The sequence below is a fragment of the Lactuca sativa genome, chromosome 7, assembly GCF_002870075.4.
Source record: "Lactuca sativa cultivar Salinas chromosome 7, Lsat_Salinas_v11, whole genome shotgun sequence".
NCBI classification, from domain to species: Eukaryota; Viridiplantae; Streptophyta; class Magnoliopsida; order Asterales; family Asteraceae; genus Lactuca; species Lactuca sativa.
The window spans coordinates 34,581,202-34,608,671 of NC_056629.2; the positions used below are offsets into that span (position 1 = coordinate 34,581,202).

At 37.3% G+C, this 27,470-nt stretch overlaps 1 long non-coding RNA gene across 1 annotated transcript; it reads right to left on the reverse strand.

The window, feature by feature from the left end:
* Nucleotides 1-10,988: 10,988 nt before the first annotated feature.
* LOC111880842 (uncharacterized) lies at nucleotides 10,989-12,365 on the reverse strand. Its single transcript, XR_002846582.2, has 2 exons — nucleotides 12,144-12,365; nucleotides 10,989-11,230 (listed from the first exon to the last, which is right to left on the reverse strand). It is a non-coding gene; the product is annotated as an uncharacterized LOC111880842 (long non-coding RNA).
* Between the last annotated feature and the right edge of the window lie 15,105 nt (nucleotides 12,366-27,470).

Genomic DNA, 27,470 nt, shown 5'->3' on the forward strand with positions numbered 1-27,470 from the left:
CTGATGAAGTGATATTTTCTGTCAATGTGTCTGGATCTCCCATGATCTCTTGGTTCCTTGGCTAAGGCAACCGCACTATTGCTGTCACAGAAAATCTCCATTGGCTCTTTTATAGCTGGTACAATTCCAAGGTCTCCGATGAAGTTCTTTAGCCATATAGCCTCCTTTGCTGCCTCGCTTGCCGCTATATACTCTGATTCACAAGTAGAATCAGCCACTGTCTCCTGCTTGGAACTCTTCCAAGTGATTGCTCCTCCGTTTAAGGTAAAGACCCAGCCCGACTGAGAGCGGAAATTATCCCTATCAGTCTGGAAGCTAGCATCACTATACCCTACAACTCTCAAGTCATCACTCCCACTAAAGGTAAGGACCCAGTCCTTAGTCCTTCGTAGGTACCTGAGGATATTCTTTACCGCAGTCTAGTGTTCCTTGCCAGGGTTCCCCTGATACCTGCTAACCATGCTCAAAGCAAAGGCTACATCAGGTCGAGTACACATCATAGCATACATGATCGATCCTACAGCTGAAGCATAAGGAAGTCGACTCATTTCTGCTATCTCAGCCTCAGTATTAGGGTTTTGTGTCTTACTCAATCTGGCGTTACTCTGAATGGGTAACTCACCTTTCTTGGAATTATGCATGTTGAATCTTTTCAACACTTTGTCCAAGTAGGTACTTTGACTAAGTCCAATTAGTCTTTTACTCTTGTTTCTCAAAATCTTTATCCCTAGGATATAGGCAGCTTCACCAAGGTCCTTCATAGCGAAACACCTCCCAAGCCAGGACTTTACTTCCTGCAGGGTTGGGATGTCATTTCCTATGAGTAGTATGTCATCCACATACAATACCAAAAAACTGACTATGCTCCCACTAGCCTTGATATAGACGCAAGATTCATCTTCACTCCTTGAAAAGCCAAATTCCTTGACTTTCTCATCAAAGCAAAGATTCCACCTGCGAGGTGCCTGTTTCAATCCATAAATGGATTTCTCGAGTTTACACACTCTATTGGGGTACTCGGTACTGACAAATCCCTCCGGCTGAACCATGTAAACATCCTCAGCCAACTTTCCATTAAGGAAAGCGGTTTTGACATCCATTTGCCATATTTCATAATCATGAAATGCAGCAATGGCTAACAGAACCCTAATAGACTTTATCTTGGCCACTGGTGAAAAGGTTTCATCATAATCAACTCCCGGAGTTTGAGAATAACCTTTTGCAACCAGTCGTGCCTTATAAGTGTGTACATTACCATCCATGTCGATATTCTTCTTGAAGATCCATTTGCACCCTACAGTCTTACGACCAGGTACATTCTCAACCAAGTTCCAAACTTGATTGTCATACATGGATTGTATCTCGCTATCCATAGCCTCTTTCCATTTAGCAGCCTCAGGGCCTGCCATGGCTTCCGTGTAGCTGTTAGGTTCATCCAGACCTACTAGTGTCTCATCACTAATAAGTGTCTCACCTTCCGCAGTAATATGGAAACCATAATAATGCTCAGGTGCATTCCTAACTCTCGTGGAACGCCTCAGAGGTACAGGCACATCAACTGGCTCAACAGGAGTTTCCTCCTCAAGTTGAGGGCTAGGGTTTGAAGTTCCTTCACCACATGACTCTTGAATTTCTTCAAGATCAATTTGCCTCCCACTGTTTCCTTGGCTTATAAATTCTCTCTCTCGAAAAACTCCTCTTCTTGCTACAAAGACCACATTATCACTAGGTCTGTAGAAGAGGTAACCAAAGGATTGATGTGGGTAGCCGATGAAAATACACCTCTCGCTTCGAGGTTCGAGCTTATCATGAGTCTCGCGTCTCACGAACGCCTCGCAACCCCAAATCTTGATGTGGTCTAGTTTAGGTTCTTTACCAGTCCACATCTCGTGAGGAGTTTTGGCAACTTTCTTTGTAGGGACCATATTAAGAATATGGGCGGCAGTCTCTAAGGCATACCCCCAGAATGAGATTGGTAGCGTAGCTCGACTCATCATGGAACGAACCATATCTAACAAGGTTCGATTACGTCTCTCAGCTACACCATTCAACTGTGGTGTCCTGGGAGGTGTCAATTGTGAGACAATCCCACATTCCCTAAGATAGTCGAGGAACTCTGAACTAAGATACTCACCACCACGATCGGATCGAAGCATCTTAATGTTCCTGCCCAATTGATTCTCGACTTCCTGTTTAAATTCCTTCAACCTTTCGAAAGTCTCTGACTTATGCTTGATCAAATAGACATATCCATATCTACTGTAATCATCAGTAAAAGTCAAATAATAACGATTAGCATCCCTTGTGGCATGTTTGAATGGTCCACACACATCTGTGTGTACAAGATCCAACAAACCTTCACCCCTCTCACAGGAGCCTGTGAAGGGTGACTTTGTCATCTTTCCAAGTAAGCATGATTCGCAACTATCATCTGACTTTAGGTCAAATGACTCCAAGACTCCATCCTTTTTGGAGTTGGCCTATGCGTTTCTTGCTTATATGTCCAAGGCGACAATGCCATAATGATGCTTTATCCAAGTTATTATTATTAATAGAATCAATACACAAAACATTATTTCCTAATTTATCTACAACAGATACAGCTTCATACACACCATCACAAGGTAATGCTTTAAAATAAAGAACATTATTAAAGAAAGCATCAATAGAACCAACTTCATTATTAAACGAAAAGGTAAACCCTTGTTTGTACAAAGCATGAAAGGAAATAATATTTCTTGCCATTCCTGGCGAATAACAACATTTATTCAAATCTAAATTAAACCCACTACTTAGCGATAAAGTATAAACTCCAATCTTGGTGACAGGTGAAGCTTTCCTATTCCCCATGATCAAGTTTATTCTTCCTTGCTCCACATTCTCACTTCTTCTTAGTCCCTGCAAGTCACAACAAATATGAATACCACAACCGGTATCAAGGACCCAAGATTTAGAATGGGGTGAGTTATTAGATAAGATAGTGTAAATACCTGCATGGTTGGGTTTGACTTTCCCATCCTTCACATCCTACTGGTACTTTGGGCAGTTCCACTTCCAATGAGCCTTTTCATGGCAATAGAAGCATTCAGCCTCTTTTGGGTCATAAGAAGGAGTGATGAAACTTTTCTTGGTTCCACTTGAAGAAGAGCCATCAAGGGTCCGAGCCTTGGTACCCTTCGAAGATCTCTTTCTTTTCTTCCCTCGACTTTTCCCGATTGCCAAAACTGGAGTAGAGTTTGGAGTAGGAGTGTTAACAACCGACTTCCCCTTAAGACCTGTTTCTGCGGTCTTGAGAAGTCCCTAAAGTTTGCTGAGTGTGACCTCTTCCTTATTCATGTGATATGTCATGCGGAATTGATCATACCACGATGGTAAGGAGTGCAAAATGATATCTATTGCAAGATCCTCTGGGAAGTTCACATTAAGCTTCAGCAAGCGATCCACATACCTTTGCATTTTCTGCATGTGGCTCGTGACGGATTACCCATCCTTCATCATGGCTGTTATCATGGAGCAGATGATTTCATACCTCTCTTGTCGTGCACTTTGATGGTATCTTTCCATCAAATCTTGGTGCATTTCTTAAGGGTAGAAATCCTCATAAGACTTTTGGAGTTCCGCTGTCATCGTGGCCATCATGATGCAAGCCACTTTCGTAGCATCCCTTTCATGTGCCCGAAAGTCAGCGACCTCCTGAGGAGTTGCAGTGGTCTCATCAATCTCCTTAAGCTCCTTGTCAAGGACATATTCTTTGTCCTCGTAGCGGGTAATCATCCTGATGTTTCTGATCCACTCATTGAAGTTGGATCCATCAAAGGTGACTTTCCCACACAAGTTCATAAGGGTAAAGGAGCCATTAGGATTAGAGCCAGAAGCAGCATTGTTAGAAGACATCTGAAAGAAGAGAACAAGATTAGTTTAGATATTAAGAGAGTCCTTAATAAAACACCCAAATGTAATATTAAGGCTAGGATCCAATCACAATATATTATAACTTAGAAGAGGTATGCCGTAATCCAAGCTATAACATATTCGAAAGGTAGGTGAATGACGATTCACCAATTTCCACCACGAAAACCGAAACATTTAAATATTAGGTTTTTGATTGGTTCTTAGAAATTCCTAGATTCTTTGAGATTCAATGAACTTTTCAAAGGCATGTTTCAATCTTGAGTGTGCCCTCCATGTTTTGTGACTGGGATGTCGAGGATCACAAAACGAGGTGTGAAGTAACCATGCAAATCTCTTGGTACCCTTAAAGTTTATCACTCAATCGATGTGCCGGTAAACCACACACGCTCCATCGATACCATAATAAACCTTAAGTCACCCTTTACCTACCCTGTTAAGTCCAAGTTAGTGTGTCGGTTAACCACACACGCTCCACCAACGACTTAAACAAAGTGTAAAGTGTAATTTCATGGATTAGCACCTTATTCACATTTTTCCTAAAGTAACTAAGATTGGGAATTTAATAAAACATTTAGTTACTTTATAATATTCATCATACTTTTAATGAGAATTTGTAAGTCCTTGTCTTACCCGTTCGGCTAACGACCCTCCACCGGTCAAGCAAGCGGTGGGTGAGAGTGGACACCCATTAAGTTGCCATTTTATAGGCAACAACCTTATACCCACCTTATAGACCGGCTTCGTGAATGAGGCATACTAGCGGTAAGATGACTTTGTTCTTATACATATATATATATATATATATATATATATATATATATATATATATATATATATATAATTAAATCATAATAATATAAGTATAAGGGTTGAATTTTAACTTTTAAAATTCTAAGGGTTGGAACTAAAGTTTAACTTGACTTTACTTGTTCCAAAACTTGAGGGCAAGTTTTGTAAACTTTCAAAACTTTTCATTTCTTGTAACTTATGAGTTTATTAGAGTAATAAAATGAAGACTCTTCATTTTTCTAACTCTTGTGTTCTTTTAATGGTTTTTTAACTCAAGTGACTTTTGGTTTTCCATAACTTGAGGACAAGTTATGGATACCATTAAAACACATTATGATCAAGAATTAAACTACCACATAGGTTACAAATAATTCCTATGATCATCTAAACATCATAAGAACAAGAACATGAATATGAACACTTTCATGAATCAAAATCACATTTAACACTTTGTAATTTTGATAACTAGTTGTTGTAAATGAATTAGCAAGACATTACACCAACTAAAACAAGTTTTCAAGTACCAAAACAGTTTAGGGTAATGTTTTTAATCCATTTCCAGCAACTAAAGTCGAAAATCTGGACTCTGTCGACCCTACTCGCCGAGTGCATGAACCTACTCGACGAGTAGGTTGAAGATACAAGTGAACTCGACGAGTCCCCCCATGGACTCGCCGAGTCCAGCAGTCAGACAGCAAGTTTTTCGACTTTTTCCATAATATTGCAACAAGTATCAAACAAACAAGCCTAGGCTCTGATACCACTGTTGGGTTTTGAGCATTCTAACACTTCCTAAGTGTACATGCAACCCTAATAAACCTTGGATCTATGTTTGTCTAAGATACATGCAAATAATTATTTTTCCGAGGTTCATATCCTAACTAGCATGGCATGGGGGAACATGAATCAAATAAAGCTAGTAGAAATACTTACCTTGAAGTTGTAGTTGATTGCTTGGAGTTTTAGAGCCTAGCACCAATAGTGTGGATGCCTCAAGTGGAAATCACAAATCACCCCAAACTTGGAACTTTGAGAGAATAGTCACTACTATCTTGAAATCGGCCCTCACCTCAACAAGTGTCAACTAGTGTGATTTCAAGAACCAAAGCCTCCTTTATATAGTGTGATGGATTAGGGTTACATCCATGTAAACCCTAATACCCATGTCTCTTCATTTCCATGAGATCCATGGGTTAAAGCTCCATGGAGTATCCATGGACTTTTTTCCATGCAAGCCTAGCCCATTCCAAATAAGCACTAGCCCATACTATATAAATATAGAAGCCCATATTTAATTAGTAATATCTTTGATCTCTAAATTAATCCTAGATTAATTATAGATCACTACTAATTCAATAATATGATCTTATATTAATATATTAGAACTTATAATATATTAATAAATCATAACTTGTACTACTCTCAAATATTATCCATAAATTGTTCGGGTGAAGTGCAACCCAAATGGACCATGCCGGGTCGGGTCAAGTACATACCAAATATAGTTATGGACTTAGACACTATATCCAACAAAAATCACCCCACGTCTCCGCATCAAGAGTTGCGTCATCTCCAATGGCATTTCTGACCTCCTCCCACCAGTCACGTGCTCTGTCCTTTACAAGACAGGAAGCAAGTCGGTCCTTGTCCCCCTCGGGACATCGGCTTGTACGGAAGGCATTGGCGACATCAGCCAACCACCTACTGCTAGCAATGGGGTCCCGATCCCCATGGTAATATGGAGCTCCGCAAGCTCGGAACTCCCTGAATTTCATCGTGCGTGCCCCTAGCATGGCCGCCATCACGGTGCAGAAAGCACTAAATCTCTCGTCAAGAATCTTCAGGATACCCTCCTTAACCATACCCAATATCACAGGAGTCTGGTCCAAAATGCTACGCGTGATCTCAGATAAGATGAACTCCCTCATCTGGTCATCTAGCTCCCTGGCTCCAAAGATCGAGCCTGAGCCGTCACCGATGCCTGAATTGCCGACTGGTCTAGTGCGTAGTGTCACCATACTGAAAAACACACCATAACAAACATCAGAATACTCATCATAACTCGAGGGATCACATATACTATAAGTTTCCTGGATTCATCTCAGCCTTCCTTGATTTTAGTATGGATCCTCTGCTTTCAGTAGTACGGGCCCATACTACCTTCCACATCTATCAGTACTTTCCTCAACAATTGCCTTGACTCCACCAAGTCCCTTCTATTACTACTGCTTCACATGCTAATATCATCCTAGGTTTGACCTAGGGTAACCTCCAATCCACTCTCCGCCATCAGTTGCATAAGAAGTCCCTACTATCTCCCCCTAACTAGCTCGCGAATACCATTACATATCACTAAGAGTAGATAATTCTTCAAATGAGAGGTCCTACCCTACAACAGTTAGACTCAAACAAGAGTTGCAAAATAATTCTAAACCTAACCTTCTGAAATTATTTAGTCCTCGTAATATGAAACTTTACGTATTCATTTACTAATTAGTAAGAGGTAACTAGAACTCCTAAGCATTCGAGCATTAAGTAACCGTAATCAAGCATGTCCTAAACAAGCCATATTATCTTTGACTAAATAGTACTTAGCATGAAATTCGTAAAGCTCATACGCATATATCAGGCACATAAGGCATCCTCCTAGATCCTTAGCCCTAGTCTAGCATGCAGTTCTCATAAACATATCATAGCATAAACTTGTATGGATAATTTGGGAGTACTTACTTGAGCTCAGCTGATTGCATGCACCACGCCCTTTTTCTCTTTTCAAAAACTTTTTTGTAAAAATGGTTTTCTTTTGAAAATCTTTATACCATGTCCTCAGTTTGAGTCCAAACACACCCGAGAGTATGCCCGAATCCCTCAAACCAAGGCTCTGATACCAACTTCTAACGTCCCAAAAATAAGGTCCAAAAATTTCATTTCAAATCATTAAATAAACCATAGATAAGAATTTATCACATAAAAACCATAAGTCATGTATCTCAAACTATCAAAAATATATGTCAAACATATCAAAGTAAAAACATCCCAGGTTAAACAAATGGTGTATGTACTATAGTCATCCCGAGCTCTTCCCCTTGCTACTGAAGTACCTGAAACCAACATTGAAAATTGTAAGCACGAAGCATAGTGAGTCTACCCAAACTACCACATACCATACTTATATAATCACATAACTTGGGCCTTGCCCGCTACATCGGGCCCCGCCCGGCATCGGGAAAAGCTCGGCATACATATAATCATATCAAAAAATACACATAAACATAATCACATAACATAAACATATACACATTCCTCGGGCCCCACCCGGCATCGGACCGAAATCCAAAAGCATACAAACCTTCCTTGGGCTTTCCCTGGCATTGGACCGAAGTCCGGAAGCATACAAAATAAACACATACAAGAATCACAAAGACATCAAGCATACAAACATTCCTCGGGCTTGCCCCGACATCAGATTGAAGTCTGAAAAACATATAAACCTACATCGGGCACCGCCAGGCATCGGAACTTAGTCCGACATATACTAACATACATAAACGGGCCGACCTTGGTGCCTTAGACTCATTCCTACTTGACGAAAATCACCTCAATTGTCAGGTGAAATAGCTTAAAATGTCTATGCTCCTACAACCGGATCTACTCATGCCCTATACAGAAACAACCCCTTAGATACCATTATATACTCAAGACCCCTTCATGGGTCAACCTTGGTCAAAGTCAAGGTCAAGTTCAAAGTCAAGGTCAAGTTCAAAGTCAACACCCTAACTTGACTCAACTCGTCGAGTCATCCTCCTGAATCGCCGAGTTTCCATTCTACTTGCAGTCGTGATAAAACGAGTCAACTTGTCAAGTCCCCCCTCAGACTCGTCTATTTTTTCTCTTTACAAAATCAGGACCAAACGACTCAACTTGTGGAGTTCCTATATGAACTCGTTGAGTTCTTCAATATGTTGCTTCATCTTAATGGATTAAGCCCCTATTCTTCAGATATGAGCTTCATACTTCACATATATACTGGTAATGTCCTTTTGCAGGTAAAGTTTCCAACTTTACACATTAATACCCTTCCTTATTGGGTTAAGCTCAAACCCTAACTCTTTAAGACCTAGATCTTGATCCAAAAACCATCAATACCACAAGATAGGGTGTACAAACAGAGATCTAGGCCTTAGAGACTAGATGAACATGTAAAGTCTCTGAATTTCTCTCCATGCATGGCCTTTTGAAGCTTAAAATGCCAAAATGATACTCTAAATCTTGCATGGGGCTTCAATGGCCATAAAGCTTGCAACTTTATGCCTCGAGGCCCTTCTAGACCCTGGATCTACAAGGGTATTCATTTGGGACGTCCAAGTCCCAAAAGCTAACATTCTTGGACCAAAATATGGAGAAAATGCCCTAAAACTAGATCTAGGCATATAATAGACAAGGTAGAAGCTTTATACCTTTGATGAACCAGAAATGAAACTAGACTTATGGATCGACTCTTTTCCAACACTTCCTTGCTCCTTTTTCAAGTATCTTCTTTGAAATACTGAAAAGGGTTGGTCTGGTGGCTTACAAACTCAGTTTACCTTAAGAACTAATTAAAGTTCACAATACCTTCCACGTGTTTAATCTAAAGGACTGTCTCTTTAATGAGAACCTTGTCTTTCCTCTCGGTAAGATACATGTCACACTAAACTCCATTTCGTGAAGGAACCAATGAAAATCATTGATCAGGAAATCAAAAGCCTCAAACAAAGCTGCATATCTATAGTAAATGCCCGACGGAACTATCATTGAGAGCCGGGGCTTACTTGGAAATGTAAGGACCAGATGAAACCAAAGTATCCGTAATTTTCCATATGTGCTTCCTCCACTACTGGAATGAAATACTAATATAACAAATTAATAATGGAACAAAATAATTTAGAACAAAATAATTTCGGGACAAAATTCCCTTAATAGGGAGGTAATGTGTCATCCCAGAATTTAGGTCAAAGACTGTGGACGGACAAGTTCACAAGGAGTCCCTTGGTAAATTGACTCATTGAGTTTTAGTGCACCTAATGTAAAATAAATGAGTTATTTCAACTATTATAAGACACCAGATGCTATCTTACTTCCAAATATGTAATTTGCCAAACAAATCAAACAGCTCCAACAATAACCTTAGGAATGCGTCTGAAAAACTGAAATTTTGTATTAAGTGGTTGTGAGAAAAACAATCACTCTAGCCTCGTAGTACATGTTTCCCTGATTCCGAAAATATAAAAAACGTCCAAAACGGAGGTCGTATGCAAAAGATACAACCATTTTAAGAATCAAAAGCCAGTAAAATATTGATTTTCTTAAAACCACTAAAACCGTTTATATCCGTTGAGGGACTTGCACACCTCAAATGGTAATTCTTAATGCATTTTGGACTCATGCTATAGCCTAATATTATATTCCATATTTGAAATATTTTTAGTAAAAATATTTATAATAAGTGAAAAATCAGATGTTTTCAGGTTTATTAATCGCGAAACATTAAAACTATTTATTTCGACATGATTTTATTATTGGTTATGTATTTCGGAATAATATAAAAATCCAAACCCGATCAATGAAGATTTCAACGACAGAAATAGCTCAACACTCATAAATTCCTGAACGTCTATATATATATATATATATATATATATATATATATATATATATATATATATATATATATATATATATATACATATATATATATATATATATATATATATATATATATATATGTATATAAACATATGGGACATATGTCATAATCAATTAGATGTGGTTGATTAAATTTTCATAAATATACATTATATATGTATCAATTTTATATATAAAAGACCAATGTTTAACAAATTAACAATTTCACATTTCCTAACATATGAGTTTAAATTTATGTAATACCCAAATGCATATGCTAGTGTATACAACTAGTAACATAAATCAATACTAATCCAAATGCACAAATAATTAGGGTATCATATTGCTTCTAAATCCAAAGCAAACAAATACATAAATAATTAAACCAATACATACACAAACACATGTATGATATGCACCTTGTTATCCAAATAATTATATATATATATATATATATATATATATATATATATATATATATATATATATATATATATATATAACTAATACAATTCAAAAATGTGTATACTTGGTTAAAATGAACACTACAAACTTAACCAAAATAATTTATACAAGTTAAACCTAAAATCCTTCCAAGACTATTAAAGTACAATCAACCAGGGTTTTTCCCAAAATGCAATAACAAATCATATTATCAACAAAATACATATGGAAATTTATTAATTACAAATTATACAAATGCATACCCAATTAAAACATATCTCAATACACACATTACATAATGAAACAAATACCTAATACAAATTACAAAAATAAAAATTATACCCTTTACACTTAAAATGACAGCACATTTATGATATCTTCTAAGACTTGTTTTGCCCAAGTAACCACTCAAAGATTGACTCTTAGGTGCTGTTTGTTTTTTCTGAAGCAAAATGTCTGCAGTCTGCGGACCACATCTGTAGACCTCTTCAGTAGAAGAGGTGGACCAAACGTCTGCAGTCTGAAAAAAGAAGACTGTTTGTTTTTTTAACATCTGCGGGCTATTAAAATAAACTGAAATCTAAATAAACTGATTTTTGTAAACTTCAAAGTAATTTTTTAATATTTTTATGACTTTGTTATAAATAATCAACGAATCTATATCAACTTTTATGTATTATTGTATAAAAAATAAAAATAAAAATGATATAAATTAACGTATATATTTTATAAAAACCAACAACTTTGGTTGCAAAGTTATAAGTAAACATTATAATTAGAGATAAAAAAAATTTGATACATAAATGGATGCAAATAAACTTTGATTTTTTCAATTAAATCCATTAAAAAAATACCATAAATATTTTCTCGAGAAATTGACGATATTGTATTAAATAATGTTTTACAAAATTTGGCAAAAAAATATAAGAATATATTATGATTTTTTTGTCATATTTATATAAACAACTTCAACGACTATTATTATAATAAATTTTTATTTATAAATTTGTCAAAAATATAATGTTTGTATCGTCGAACTTTTTTTAAGTTTTGTAATTTTTTTTTCAAATTGTTCATCATTAATAAAGTTGGAAAAAATATAAATTTAAAAAAATAAAAAAAACTTGAAAAAAATAAAGATATATATGTTTTTTTAGGCTAGAAGATGTCTGAAGATGTTAGAAGACTCTGGTCCACGTCTGCGCCAAGAAGAGGGCGCGCAGACATTTTTAGGTCTGCAGTCTTCAAAAAAACAAACAGTCTGCGAAGGCTAATGTCTGCGCGGCGCAGACAGAAGAGGTCACACAGATCTGCGGACAAAAAACAAACACTACCTTACTCTCCAACCTTTTCCATCCCACGTTTCTTTGTTTCTCCCTCACTACATCTCCCAAGTACGAAGGTATGGTGGTATTGTTCTCCACATCAACTGATAAATTGGTTCACAAACGATCAACACACAATCAAAACCGAAAACAACACTCAAACACTCCCATAGCTCTTTCCTTTTGCACTGATTTGTGTCAAGAAAACGAGAATTGTTCTTGTTCTCGGGTATACCTACAAACCAAAAAAAAAAGCAACAAAACGTTTTTGTTTCCTTTCCTTCATGGTCAAACATACCAGTTCATCCATCAACCAGTCAACAAAAAAAACGAAGAAGAAGAACAGGGGAGGCTGCCGGAGCAGACCCCCCATCCATTACATGCAATAGCCAGAGGAAGGTCCCTTTTTGGTCGTCGATCACCACCGAGACCAAATCCCTATCGCCTTTTCCTTCTCTTCGGTCCCATTGCGACCCTTTCTTCCCACTGATCGAACCCGTCGCTCCCACATCTTCATCTTCCGTCGAGCACAACCCCCAAACATCCCTTGATCGGCGCCTGTTAACGCCCTTCGTGACCGGCCCAAGGGCCGAGACCTCCTTTACCCTCGCTTGTCACTCCCTTTCGCCAACCCCACAGCAGCGGCGCTGCTTCTGCCCATGTTCTTCTTCGGTCTAGTCGACCACCGGAGCTCGCCACTCGGGTGCGATGGATCTGAAATCTCTGGACGAGAAAGAGAAAGCCCTGCCTTCGTCTCTTCTCACTCCTCGCGATCAGTTAAGGCTTCCAGAATAGCCGGTGCCAGTCTTCGCTCTCCTCTGTTCCCCGGTCAAGCCAAGCGCCGACGACGTACCTCTGATTCACCATTATCGCATTATTTGCCATTCATCCGTGTTCTCTGTGCCGGCTGCTTTCAGTGGTAGTTGTCCACTTATATTGCTCGATGAATGAAACTCGGGAATTAAAAACCCTAGATTAATTAAGTTTGGCAAGTTAACATAATCAGTCCCTCTATGGGATTTTTCCTTACACAAAAGCCCTAAATCATTTTGGTTTTTCCAAATTGAACATATTAAGCCCTAAGTTGAACCCTTTTATTTAAAACCAGTCCCAATCCACAACTATTGGACCCATTTATTCAAAAAGGCCCCTCCTTTGATTAATTTTCTCATAATAGATCCAAATCTTCAAACCTGGAGTAAAAATAACCATTTCAACCCCTCTCTTGAAATACTTTAACCAAATTAGTCCCCAATAGTTCAAGATACTCATGCCACCTTGACCCACCTGCACTTATCAGCGTTGAAATACTGCCGCCAACCCTTGCGACCAACTGACACTGAGCTGGAAATACAACCTAATCCTTGGGTCACAGGCCTGCCCACTACTTCGAACTCGAAAAACTAAAAGGACACAACCCTTGCCAAAGATAAAGACATTCTAATCCATCAATCATTCATTATACTTCCAGCTGTAAAACTCAAACGGATCATAATCATCACTCCCTTCTTGAGTCCCGCGACTCACATCCCGGCCTCGAGCAAAATCCCTGAAGCCTCAAACCAAAACTCACTAGGTCAGCACCAAACATCCAAAATGGCTAATGTCACTAGTGTTGGGTTTTGAGCATTCTAACACTCCTAAGTGTACATGCAACCCTAAATACCTTGGATCTATGTTTTCTCTATTATACATGCAAATAAGAACTTTCCAAGGTATTATCCTAATCTAGCATACAAAACAATAAATATAACAAGATAGAATACATACCTCTTTGATATAGAAAGTCTTCATGAAGCTTGAGTGCCTAGTGCCCCAAGTGTGACACCTTAAATGGTTCACACAGCACCAACTACACATGGAATAACTTGAGAGAATTCTACACTTCATGAAAATCGGCTAGCCCTCTCTAGATGATCCTAGTGGCCGATTTTGTCAAGAATAAGATCTTTATATAGTGTTACAATTAGGGTAAACCTTAATTGTCATGACTTTCCATTTCCTTGGATCCATGGGTTCAAATACACCATGGAGCATCCATGGACCATCCTATGGGTTTTAGCCCAACTTGATTATCCATGAAGCATTAGCCCACTATACAAGTATGGATGATTTACACAATCAACCCATATATTTAATTAGTCTTCTTTTGATCACTTAATTAATCCTAGATTAATTCTTGATCAATACTAATTAAATAATCTTATTATTCTTATTATTAATATACTAGAACTTATAATATATTAATAACCATAAGCGTCTTATTTCTCTCATTATAGTCTATCCAAGTGCATGATGCCATGCAACCCAAATGGACCATGCTGGGTCGGGTCAAGTCATACCAATTATAGTTATGGACTTAGACATTAATCCAACAGTCTCCCACTTGGATAAGTCTAAAACTAATATTGTGTATGACTTCAGGAACCGACTGGCAATCGTAGCTCTCAAAAGCTTCTGTCGAACTCTGACCTTGTAGATGAACTCTGACCTTTGTCAGTGACTTGTCCATTAGATAAGAGATCATATATTCCTCCATTCTAGATATCATATGAACTGAGACATGGATTATAATCAGTCTCTCTGTCCATTTGTTGTTTCCCGATTTCTGATTTATGATGACTGGCTAATTGAACAAATCAAATTAGTCTTGGCCCGGCCGAGCACTTCCATTTGTCATCATCAAATCATCGAGGGGCCCACAGATATCGCTTTTATCCCGAAGGTAAAAGGAATGGATAAACTTCGACTCATATGGGTTGTTCTACTACTTGTTGAATCATACACAAAGGCACGTTTTATAGCACCGAGTTACCAAATGCGTTTTCGTGCAATCAATGTACAACCAACTCATAGTAACAACTCATATCTCTAGGTTTGAAGAATATAAGATATTATCGTCTCATGATCACTTGTGATAAAATCCATGAAGTGATTCCAATGAGCGCGGGTTGAATCCAATACTCAGAACTTATGAGCACTCATGAGTGTTGTAGCCCTTTGTCCAACACCTTAGACCTCTACAAGCCAACCCATGACAGTCTTAATTCATATCTACTTCCAACATATGACCGACTGTGGATGGTTTGAATAACTTAGTCATTCCGGAAGAATAACCTAGTTTATTCTGGAAGTCAAAACATGCAAAATGAAACACAATAATAATTGAATCCAATATGGTATCAAAACCTATGAACATAAATAAAACACCTTTTATTTATCACCATATGATTACACATTATTCATTGTATACTGTTTCAACTATCAACTTTATTCTTGAATTTAAAACAATAGTTGTCCCATGCTCCAAGCATGTACACTACGTTTTCTAAACACTAGTCATGCCATACACCAAGTATGAAAACTATGTTTGTCTATGATCTTTACTTTGTGAACTAGATCCATTGAACATAACTTCAATGATTCTCTTTTCACACTCCCAAATCCTTACTGCAAATACAAGAATTCCAAATTCATGTCATTTACTGAAATCTGTTGGATTCTAAACTTATTTGCAGTGATCCTCTTGTAATGATTATGCACAAAGTCCAAAAAAATTTACAACAATCATTACAGAGTATTCCAAAGGAGATCAGCTCCTTGGAAACATCCTTCTTGCATTAAGTTTCCTAATTTAAATAGATTGAAAATTCTATCTTTGAAACATTTCCAGATTCCATTTTGACTATCACTTCTGAACAAGAGTTGCCTCCTTCCAGATTAGGTCAATATGGTCCTTCCAGAATTATCACTATACTTCCAACTGTCCTTGAGCAACCAATCTTTGGTAAACCTTAGATTGTCCTCGACAATTGTTTAATCCTTTTAGTCATATCCAGTTCTAAACCTTTTCCCTTCTTAATTCCCTAGGCATTTGGAAAATTTTAGAAAGGATGAATATAGCACATGTAATCGATCCTATATCCGAAGCATATGGGACACGATTCATGATGTCTCACATAAAGACTAAACCAGTCTTTTGCTATAATATGTCCATTTCAATTTGCCAAGTTCTCATAATTCAGATTATGAAAAGGGATGTCGTAATCATAATCGAATTTTAGAACGCAAATAATGGACTCATATACAAAATTTCCTTATGTTGAGCCATTCCAACATGAAATTCATATATATCCTTGACTAAATGATTAAAACCTCACGATCTAAGCTTATAGATTTGAGATGAAGTATAATTTCCTCTCCCTTAATTATAGCAAAACAGCTTTTCCCAATTGAAACCTTTTGTTTTCTATAATTAACATTGCTAGCTCGCAATACTTATCATAATTATCATGCTCCCACTAACATGATGATTATTAGCATAACACTTATGCTCCCACTAGCTTTGACATGTACTCAGAAATCAGCTGACTTTCTTACCAAAGTTCAGATTTCTGATACTAGATTGTTTTGATAAGACTTTATCAAAATCATACACCTTCCCTTAGATAGCACACTTGTGTGTCTAAACAATTATGAAGAGGGATGTCGTAATCATAATGGTTAGACCTTTTTGCCACTTCTCACAAGTCCAGGTTAGTGTGCCGGTAAACCACACGCTCCACTGACGACTTTGAGAATGCAAATATCACAATTGCTATCTAGCTAAAATCTACTTAGTGAAAGTGTTTCCTCACCATCATTTTCATGAATCGGAGAGAAACCTTATGACACATAGATTTGCTGGTGTATGTGTTCTTATCCATGTGAATTGTCATAACCATAGTCACAAGACAAGGATAATGACAAATCCAAACTCATATGGATTGAACTCAATCTTAATTTCTTGCCACCTGGCAGCTCAAGGGCCTGCCATTGCTTCCAAGTTGTTGTGCAACAAATTGAGAGCTCTAAGAACTCATATGCAAAGCCAACTTTAACTAGAATGGCAGAGAATATGTCATCACGATAGGTTATAAACCTCAAGTCGTGTGCTAGTGAAGAACTTCAGGTTTTATTCTTGATTAGTTCTTGAGACTTTCAAGACCTTTAAGACTCCCATTGTCCTCTTGACATATAAGACTTCCTTGTCAAATATTCAAGGGATAGTGTGGATTCTAATCAAGACAAATACTTCACACAATTGGCCTTAGTTGGTCTTTGTTTTATCCAAAACATCACAACTTACCAATTTCAAATGTACAAGAGTAGAAGACTTTTACTCTTACATTTGACAAGTGTTTTAAACCTTCTTTAAGTCATGTCACTCAAGTTACAATCTTAGAGTATAACTCTAAGAATTGTTTTTTGGAACGAAGTATGACTCATCTTCTTAATTTAACCATTTCAACAATTCAAGTTCCTCTTCTTAGTCATAAGAATGCACTAAGATTTCCTTTAGAGAAATAATTTTGATATGGTTTCTTAATCATTAAGATGATCACAAAAACTAATACTAAAGTACTCTCCCATCTTTTCAGATTTGAGAAACTTTTATCTTTCTGCCTAAGTTGATTCTTCTTATTCGCTCTGCCTTACATTGGAACCTTTTCCAATGTCTCAGAGTTACACTTAAGCTTGTAAGTATAATCATATTTACTAAGCTTTAGTAAACTACGACGAATAGTCTTGTCAATCTTTTGTGGTGGACTTAATCAGTGCACAAGAATGTGTACTCGATCCCTTAGTCCTTTACTTGACTCACACATCCATGTGAACAAGTAATTAGTCTTAATTTTTCCAATACTTGAAAGTTCTCATTCATCATGCAATACAACTTGCATGATTCCAAGTTCCGGTCCAATTGAAACTTGGGTGATGAGAATCTTTCCATATTTGGTAAATTTAGACATTACCACAAATGAAAGAATCAATTTCATACTTCCACTCTTGCTATTAATGGAATCTTATAAGCAACAAAAATTTCCACAGATGCCATTGTAAGGATATTTTAAAATAAATAAAATCAAAATTTTCCTTTTATTTTAAAAAAACTTTACGGAAAACTTATCCTTACAATCCATATGAAAACTTGTTGTTATCTATTCCTAAGCAATATCTCATAACTCTTAAGAAGTAGCTCAAGAATCCGATCTTCAAACTACGCGACAGAAATCCATCTATGCGATCAGATTCAGCATATTCTTTCTTTAAGTTTCTTCACTTTTCTTTTATTCTTAAAACATCACCATGTAACCCAGTCACATCATGTATCAGGAATCTCATAATAGAACTTCACAGAGTTAGATAGTGGACTTTACCTGAAGTAGAGTCAAACTTATTGACTTTAACATCCTTAGGTAAATTTGGCAGCTTCGCGACCAATGCCCCTTTCTTTGGCAATATAAACATATGGACCCTTTGATAATGGTACACGGGACTATCACAGAATTAGCTTTTCTCTTTACCATTTGGTCAACCGAGTTGACTATGGCCGATCCCTTTCCATTGGGAAGAGAGAGCTTTACTAGATATCCAATGTCATCATTGTCAATGTCCATAAAGTTTTAGGAAGTTGATCTTATCAAAAAACATTAAGGGTCTTGTCATAGTCTGTTTCATAGGTGTTCCAAAAGAACTCACTATGTGACTTAGAAAGTAGTTGAACCACCAACTTTCTCAAGACTTTGACACCCAACTCTCCCGGCTTGTCAATATTTGACTACATCTCCAAGATGTGATCACACCTAGACCTTGCCTTGCCAATAGGGCTTGAGTGACCTTAAACTTTTCAAGAACTTATGGGTTGGGGAGAATAATTGGAGGAGGTGAATGAAGTATGATTTCCATGGGACATCATCTTCATTTAACAAAGTTCGTTTCAAGATATTTGGGAAGATCATAAATGTCTAAACCAGACATCTTTTGGGAGATATTCAAGATAGTTGATCTAAAGTCCTTAATATGACACCCAATATGAAATATTAAGGCTAGGACCCAACAAACTATTTTATAACTTAGAAGAGGTATGCCGTAATCCAAGCTATAAAATATTTGAAGGTAGGTGAATGTCGATTCACTAATTTCCACCAAGATAAACGAAATGTATTATTAGGTTTTAATTGGTTTTGAAACTCCTAGATCTTTTGAGATTCATTGAACTGTTCAATGGCATGTTTCAATCTCGAGTGTGCCCTTCAGGTTTTGTGACTAGGATGCCGAGGATCACAAAACAAGGTGTGAAGTAACCATGCAAATTACTTGGTACCCTTAAGTGTTGACCCCTCAATCGATGTGCCGGTTAACCACACACGCTCCATCGATACTATGATAAACATTAAGTTACCCTTTCCCTACCTTGTTAAATACGAGTTAGTGTGCCGGTTAACCACACACGCTCCACTAACCGACTTAAACAAAGTGCAAAGTGTAATTTCATGGATTAGCACCTTATTCACATTTTCCTAAGTAACTAAGATTGGGTATTATTAAGAGTTTAGTTACTTAGTATTTATCATTAATACTTTTAATGAAGGGAGAATTGTAGTCCTGTCAAACCCGTTCGGCTAACGACCCTCCACCAGTCAAGCAAGCGGTGGGTGAGAGTGGACACCCATTAAGTTGTCATTTTATAGGCAACAACCTTATACCCACCTTATAGACCAGCTTCGTGAATGAGGCGTACTAGCGGTAAGACTGACTTTACTCTTATACATACATACATATATATATATATATATATATATATATATATATATATATATATATATTAACTTATAATATTATAAAGTATAAGGGTTGAATTTTAACTTTTAAAATTCTAAGGGCTAAATTGGAATTAAAGTATTCATAAGAGAAAACTTTACAAATTCCAAAACTTGAGGGCAAGTTTTGAAACTATTCAAAACTAATTAATTCCATAACTTATGTGTTTAAAGTAGTTTTAATCCAAAAACTCTTCAAGTTCCATAACTTGAGGACAAGTTATGGAAGACTTTAAACTAATAAAAGAATTAACTTTTCTTTATTTTATAACTTATGGAATTAATTAAGGTTACACTTTATTTATTTATTTATTATTTAATGAAGAGACTTTTGGTCCTCCATAACTTGAGGACAAGTTATGAAGTCATAAACCCATTTAATTAGAACTAGACTCTTCATTTTTGTAACCTTTGCCAACTATTATGAGTTTTATGAAACTTAAATGTGACTTTTCATATAACTTGAGGACAAGTTACAAAAACACATTTTAGAATCAACTCTTAGATTAATTTGGATTGAAAACAACTATTTCACTCAACTTTTCTATTAATCTAAGCAACTCATAAAAACAAGATAATTCAAATCAAACTTTTTCATGTAATTAGTCTAAAACTTAAACTAATACAAAACATGAATCTATTGACAATTATCTTTGAAATTGGATTAGCATGAACATTACCACATCAAAACAAATTTATAAGTTCAAAAACATCTTAGGGTAATGTTCCTAGTCCAATTCCAGCCAAAAAAGTCGAATTTATGTTGTATGGGGGTCCAACTCGTCGAGTACACGAACCAACTCGGCGAGTTGGATGCTTTTTGCCTTAGACTCGGCGATTCCATTCATGGACTCGGCGAGGCTGTTGGGCAGACAGCATCAAAACTCGATTTTTCAGCTTCTTTTGCAAGTATAACAAGAGAACAAGCCTAGTCTCTGATACCACTGTTGGGTTTTTAGCATTCTAACACTCCTAAGTGTACATGCAACCCTAAATACCTTGGATCTATGTTTTCTCTATTATACATGCAAATAAGAACTTTCCAAGGTATTATCCTAATCTAGCATACAAAAAAATAAATATAACAAGATAGAATACATACCTCTTTGATATAGAAAGTCTTCATGAAGCTTGAGTGCCTAGTACCCCAAGTGTGACACCTCAAATGGTTCACACAGCACCAACTACACTTGGAATAACTTGAGAGAATTCTACACTTCATGAAAATCGGCTAGCCCTCTCTAGATGATCCTAGTGGCCGATTTTGTCAAGAATAAGATCTTTATATAGTGTTACAATTAGGGTAAACCCTAATTGTCATGACTTTCCATTTCCTTGGATCCATGGGTTCAAATACACCATGGAGCATCCATGGACCATCCTATGGGTTTTAGCCCAACTTGATTATCCATGAAGCATTAGCCCACTATACAAGTATGGATGATTTACACAATCAACCCATATAATTAATTAGTCTTCTTTTGATCACTTAATTAATCCTAGATTAATTCTTGATCAATACTAATTAAATAATCTTATTATTCTTATTATTAATATACTAGAACTTATAATATATTAATAACCATAAGCGTCTTATTTTTCTCATTATAATCTATCCAAGTCCATGATGCCATGCAACCCAAATGGACCATGCTGGGTCGGGTCAAGTCTTACCAATTATAGTTATGGACTTAGACATTAATCCAACAACTAGCCCCCACCACCTGCCGCTATTACAACTGCGGAAGCTGCTACGACAGCCGTCTCAGCAATGGTTTCATAGCTCTCATCAATGTACTCGACCACAACGGTCTTAATAGACCCAAACATCTCAAGAATCTAACCCCACACAATCTCAATCACCTCCTCCCGGATGATCTCCCTAACACGATCCTCTGTCAGTGTTGTCCTATCCTGGCTGCCAATTCCCGATCTTGACCCGGATCTAATCTCAAATCACCTCGTAGTCACTATTCTGATAATACACCAGAAAGATCCTAGATAATCCATATGGTAACAGGGAACCAACTCCCAATAAAACCCTAGGGGTTGTGACTTCCTTGCGACGCGAATGAGTCATGTGCTTTCAATAGTACGGACCTATACTACCTTCCACACCTACTCATATTTGTCTCAAGTATCACCAAAACGCCCTAACAATATTCATAACCATAAATAAGCTCTCAATCCTCTCTCCTATAGGAAGGCTAAACATCCCACAAGTGGTTGACTGAACCTCATACAACTCATCCATGAAACTTCCACCAACCCTGCAACACTAGTGTAAGCTAGCCATACATAACTTTGGACCCTATAGACATTCGAATATCTGATCCTACCCTAAGCCCTTAATCAGACAAAAATATGAAATAAGACCAAACCAAGCATTCTCAGGCTATAAGATCTTAGTTACGTACAACCGTGATGCGTACCCTAAGCAACTATAGTAATGATGTCAATCTTATATAAGGAAAACCCTAGGCTAGTAAGCATCATATAATCTGACAATTCTATCTTGTAGTTCCTGAAGATCCCTAGCATATTACTAGCATGTTGTTCTAATATATCACAATATCAAGTAGCGGTATGGTATTTTGGGGTCTACGTACTGGCTCCGGCTGATCATACACATTGCATCCTCCTTTGGTATTTTGAAAAACCATTTGAAAATCCTTTCCTTAGTTTGAGATTGGATTCACACGAGTGTTCCTCCAATTCACTCAAACCAAGGCTCTGATACAACTTGTAACATCCATAAAAATCATACCAATTTAACACTTTTTAAAACATTCAAAAACCATTAATCAATACAAATTGTTTTCAAAATAGTTTCATGTCAGATTATCCAAGAAATCAACTCATAAAACATAATGAGGTGCACGATCACGCCTTCACCTTCCCGTGATCCTTAGAAGTACCTGAAACAATAATCGATAAATTTAAGCTCGAAGGCTTAGTGAGATACCCCCAATATACTGATACATAACAAACAATACACATAATGACAACATGTAATGGGTCCATAGCTCAACAGACTGGATTACCCCTAAGCCCACAGTACGAGTTTGGTATCCCTCCCTGGCCCTCAACCCATATTTGGCTTGCTCCCGAGCCCACAACATAAGTCTGGCTTGCCCCACGGGCCTACAACTTATTGTTGGATTAGTATCTAAGCCCATAACTATAATTGGTATGTACTTGACCCGATTTGGCATGGTCCATTTGGGTTGCACTTCACTGGAACAAATTATATAGATAGTCTTTAGAGAATAGTATGTTTATGATTTATATTAATATATTATAAGTTCTAATATATTAATACGAAATCATATTATTTAGTTAGTATTGATCAAGAATTAACTTAGTGATCAAAAGGAACTAATTAAATATGGATTGTTATATATATAGCATGGGCCAAGTTCATTTAGGTTGGGCTAAGCTTGCATGGATAGTCCATGGAGTTTTAACCCATGGATCCTATGGAAATGAAAGGTCATGGGTATTAGGGTTTACATTGATGAAACCCTAATCCTTGATACTATATAAAGAGGTCCTTGGCACATGAAATGGCACTAGTGTGTGAGGATATAAGAGTAGGCCAACTTCTAGTGTGCTTACTATTCTCTCAAGTTTTCCATGGTGGTTTTGGTGATTTGTGATTCCACTTGAGGCTTCCACACTATTGGGGCTAAGCTCTTAAAGATCAAGACTTCAAGATTCATCAAAAGGTAGGTCTTATAACTTGTTCATATTACCCAAGTATCATAGATTGTATGCTAGTTAGGGTAATACCTTGGAAAGTTCAAGTTTGCATGTATAATAGTGAAAACATAGATCCAAGGTATTTAGGGTTTCATGTACACCATAGGAGTGTTAGAATGCTCAAAACCCTTCAGTGGTATCAGAGCTTAGGCTTGTTTTCAATTGTACTTGATGCAAATTGCTGAAAAATGCTGAAAAATTCGATTTTCTGTTGTTCTGGATAGTGGAGTCGTTGAGTCCATGCATAAAATCATCCAACTCGTCGAGTTGGTTCATGCACTCGATGATTTGGACCCCCAGACAACATATTTTCGAGTTTTTTGGCTGGAATTCGACTAGGAACATTACCCTAAGCTGTTTTTGAAATTGTAAACATGTTTTTGATGTGGTAATGTTCATGTTAATCCAATTTCATAGATAATTGTCAATAGATTCATGTTTTGTATTAGTTTAATGGTTAGGCTAATTACATGAAAAGTGTTTGATTTGAATTATCTTGTTCTTATGAGTTGATTTAGATTAACAGAAAAGTTATATGATAATATGTTTTCAATCCAAATTAATCTAAAAGTTGTTCATAATATGTTTTTTTGTAACTTGTCCTCAAATTATATGAAAAGTCACATTTATGATTATTAAAACACATAAGATTTCCATAAGTTATGAAAAATGGAGAGTCTCATTTTTAAATGTTTTAAAGTCTTCCATAACTTGTCCTCAAGTTATGGAACTAGAAGAGTTTTTTCATTAAAACTACTTTAAACACATAAGTTATGGAATTGAAAAGTTTTGAAAGTTACAAAACTTGCCCTCAAGTTTTGGAACATGTAAAGTCTCACACACTTTGGTAAAACTTTAGTTCCAACCCCTAGAATTTTAAAAGTTAAAATTCAACCCTTATACTTTATAATATTATAAGTTTAATAATATTTATATATGTATAAGAACATGTCGTTTTACCGCTAGTAGGCCTCATTCACAAAGTTGGACTATAAGGGGGTATAAGGTTGTTGCCTATAAAATGGCAACTTAATGGGTGTCCACTATCACCAACCGCTTCCTTGACTGGTGGAGGGTTGTTAGCCGAACGGGTAGGACAAGGACTATAACTCTCCATCATTATAAGTATAAAGTAACTAAACCTTTTATAAATTCCCAATCTTAGTTACTTTAGGAAAATGTGAAGTTGGTGCTAACCCATGAAATTACACTTTGCACTTTGTTTAAGTCGTTAGTGGAGCGTGTGTGGTTAACCGTCACACCAACCTTGATTTTTCAAGGTAGACAAAGGGTAACTTAATGTTTACCATAGTATCGATGGAGCGCGTGTGCTTAACCGGCACATCGATTGAGTGGTAAATATTAAGGGTACCAAGTATATTCTCATGGTTATTTACACCTTGTTTTGTGATCCTCAGCATCCCAGTCACCAAACTTGAGAGGGCACAATCGAGATTGAAACATGCCATTGAAAAGTTCAATGAATCTTAAAAGATCTAGGAGTTTCAAATCCAATTAAAACCTAATAAATTATTTTGTTTTTCATGGTGGAAATTGGTGAATCGTCATTTGCCTACCTTCAAATATTTTATAGATTGGATTACAACATCCCTCTTCCAAGTTATAAAATATTGTGTTGGTTCCTAGCCTTAATATTTCATATTGGGTGTTATATTAAGGAATTTAAATCAAGTATCTTGAATATCTCCCAAAAGATGTCTGGTTCAGAAAATTATGATCTTCCCAAAACTCATGGAACAAGCTTTCCTAGCGAAGAATGATGTCCCGAAAATCATTCTTCACTCCCTTCACCACCTCCAATTATTCTCCCTAACCCACAAGTTCTTGAATAGTTCAAGGTCACTCAAGCCCTATTGGCAAGCAAGGTCTATGTGCGCTCACATTGAAACATCCCAAAAACACAGTCTGAAAATTTCGTTTAATTTAATAATAAAACCATATTCATCAAATGTCATATAAGAATCATAAACAACGTATCTCAAAATATCTTAACTTTCAAATATATCAGAGTATAAACATCTCAGGCTGAACAAATGGTGTGTGCACTGCAATCTTCCCGAGCTCCTCTTTTGAAAATTGAATACCTGAAACCAAAACTAAAAACCGTAAGCACGAAGCTTAGTGAGCTCCCCCAAACTACCACATATCATACAATAACATATAAACACATATTGGGCATTGCCCACTGCATTGGATCGAAGTCCGGAGACTGCATCGGACCGAAGTTCGGAACTGACTGGGACCCCGTCCTCTGCATCAGACCGAAGTCCGAAACTGAATGGGACCCCGTCCCCTGCATCGGACCGAAGTCCAGAACTAACTGCATCGGACCGAAGTCTGGAACTGACTGCGACCCCGTCCCCTGCATCGGACCGAAGCCCGGAACTAACTGCATCGGACCGAAGTCCGGAACTGACTAGGACCCCGTCCCCTGCATCATACCAAAGTCCGGAAACTGACTAAACATAGCATAAACATATCAACTAGCATGAACACATACACTGCATACTGCATCGGACCAGAGTCCGGAACACACAAAACATGCTTGAATCATAAAGACATCAAGCACTCTAACTACTGCATCGGACCGAGGTCCGGAACTAACTGAACAGCATAACATAATCATATCATATAATATGAACACATATACTGCATACTGCATTGGACCATAGTCCAGAACACATAACTCATACCATGTATGTATCACAAAGACACCAAGCATACTGAACTACTGCATCGGACTGTAGTCCGGAACTACTGCTAACTAAACGGGCCGGCATTATGGACGTAGACTCGTTCCTACTGGAAGGAAACTCACCTCACACTACTGAAGTCCCGTAGACACAATCTCATACTGTTGAAGTCCTACAGACTCAACCCTAGCTGCCGGATGACAGATTCCCGAACTGTCAACACCAAAATAACACTCAATTAATAATTGGGTTCTAACACATAACTATAAATACATACTTTGGGTAATTACTACATTACCCCTAGCTTGGCTAACCCAAGCCCAAGGTCCAATCCATAGGCCCAAAGTCAACTAGGGATCAAAGCCCAACATATGGCCCAATTTTCCAAATTGGGCCCAAACCTCTACATATGCTTCCCTTAAGGCCCAATTGTCCAGTCCAGTCCAACATGTCCCATTCTAAGGGCCCAACGTGTAACACCGTAAAAATTAAAACAATTTTTTTCGCATTTTCAAACACATTCTTACAAACTCATTCATTCATAAAATGTCATAGTATCATGTCTTTGTTTCACAAAACATCTCTCAAGATCAAAATACATAAAATCCCATGTGTGTGTACGAATCAAGCCGGCGCCTTCCTGCGGTCATCACTGGTACCTGAAACACATAACACATAACACTGTAAGCATAAGCTTAGTGAGTTCCCCAAAATACCACTCTAACACATAATAGCCACTCGAGGCTGTAACTATGTCGACCCTCTGGTCAATGTGTCTCAGTGGGGCCCTCCAACCCCAACTCTCTGTGGGCCCTCTGGCCCTAACTCTATGGACCCGAAAGTCCCAAATCTGTAACTCTGAATCATGCATATCACATATCACAATAAATCACAACACATAAATAACATGCAAATACACTTGCATATAACTCTATAGTACTCTGTCACATATCTCTGTTACCACACTAGGTAAAGTATGGTGAGAAGACTCACCTCAGGCATCTCGGTAAATCTCTGACTCGGTGGAAAATATTTCCTAGCCTCCGCCTATTCACATAAATAAATACTCTTATAAATATAACCCTCAAGACTAGACTCAACCTTCCATTGGCACCCTCAGAAGGGTAAAAGACTATTTTACCCCCCTCTTGACACAAGTACTCCATTGTTGACCAAACCCTAAAAGTCAACAAAAGTCAACGGTCACACTTTGACCC